The 1,398-nt window shown below is 34.1% G+C and overlaps 1 long non-coding RNA gene across 1 annotated transcript; it reads right to left on the bottom strand.

Annotated features, from left to right (window-relative positions):
• Positions 1 to 459: 459 nt before the first annotated feature.
• LOC119642955 lies at positions 460 to 1,349 on the bottom strand. The gene is made up of 3 exons (XR_005248179.1): positions 1,118 to 1,349; positions 865 to 1,048; positions 460 to 796 (listed from the first exon to the last, which is right to left on the bottom strand). It is a non-coding gene; the product is annotated as an uncharacterized LOC119642955 (long non-coding RNA).
• Between the last annotated feature and the right edge of the window lie 49 nt (positions 1,350 to 1,398).

Raw genomic sequence — 1,398 nt, forward strand, 5'->3', positions numbered from 1 at the left:
AGTTTATATTTTAATTCTGCATGGTTTTGGTATAATCTCCCATATTATTAGTCAAGAATCAGGAAAAAAAGAAACTTTTGTATCTTTAGGTATAATTTACGCAATATTAGCTATTGGTTTATTAGGCTTTATTGTCTGAGCTCACCACATATTTACAGTAGGGATAGATGTAGATACGCGAGCTTATTTTACTTCTGCAACAATAATTATCGCAGTCCCAACTGGAATTAAAATTTTTAGTTGATTAGCTACTCTTCATGGAACTCAAATTACTCAAATTATTTACAGGTTTAACTATAAATTCATCAATATTAAAAAGTCAATTTATAGTAATATTTATTGGAGTAAATTTAACATTTTTCCCTCAACATTTTTTAGGTTTAGCAGGTATGCCTCGCCGTTATTCTGATTACCCAATAAGATAATAATAATAATAGATTGTTTTTGCTAATGCACATTCCATGTTTGTTAAAACTGGTTCATTGTACCAAAATTGTTGCGGTCGAAGGCAAATGCAATTGCGAATGTATTGTTCATACTTAAACTTGGCTCAGGATCGCCTAAATTCTTATTTCCTGCTTCCATAAAACTACAATTGAATGGGGATTGGTCTCCGGATGGTAGCAGATTGGCAACCGAGGCGCACGCTCGCACCTCGTTTTAAATCAGTTCGCAAGCGATTATTATGCAATTTACTTAGTCTCTCACCTCCATCGACACTATTAGTCGTTTAGTCGTTTCAATTGTTTGGTCTTTAAGAACAACATCAACTAATTGCTGAGATGGTGTACTGCCGCTAATTAACAATTTATAATAAAAAATCTTATAAAAAAATGTGAAAAATAACATTTGTTTTTTGCTTACATGTCGATATTGTACTCCTCTTGATCGTTATCATCGCCTTTACAGTACTCGAAAGCCTCTTTCAAAGCCAACGGTATCTTTGAGCAATCTACACCATCCAAAGTTTCTTAATCGCAAGCTTGCTTAGTTTCCTGCATGAATTCTCGAGTCTCCTTATTTTTCGGCAAACTACGATCGTTACAAGCTACATACAATGGGAATAGTATGTAAGTTTATGCTCAATCAGAAATTCGATTAGGTTTACCAAGTTTACCTTGCATATGACTGCGCTCTGTGCGCGCGAACGGCTACATATACGAACCGTACCGAATTGTTTGAATATATAATTTTCCAAGCTTTGTTTTTAATTGCACTTAAAAGCCCGCACACATCAAATCGTTCACTCGCTATAATTCTGATATATTTTTGAGTACGATTTCAATTTTCGGTACGTTCGCGCTTTTTTGCACATAATGTATATGCATATTTTTCGCCGCCTCTTCATCTGGAATCTGATTTTTCGAGAAAAACTACTTTTAATAAAATATTCTCTAA

Source organism: Glossina fuscipes, unplaced genomic scaffold, assembly GCF_014805625.2.
Source record: "Glossina fuscipes isolate IAEA_lab_2018 unplaced genomic scaffold, Yale_Gfus_2 302, whole genome shotgun sequence".
NCBI classification, from domain to species: Eukaryota; Metazoa; Arthropoda; class Insecta; order Diptera; family Glossinidae; genus Glossina; species Glossina fuscipes.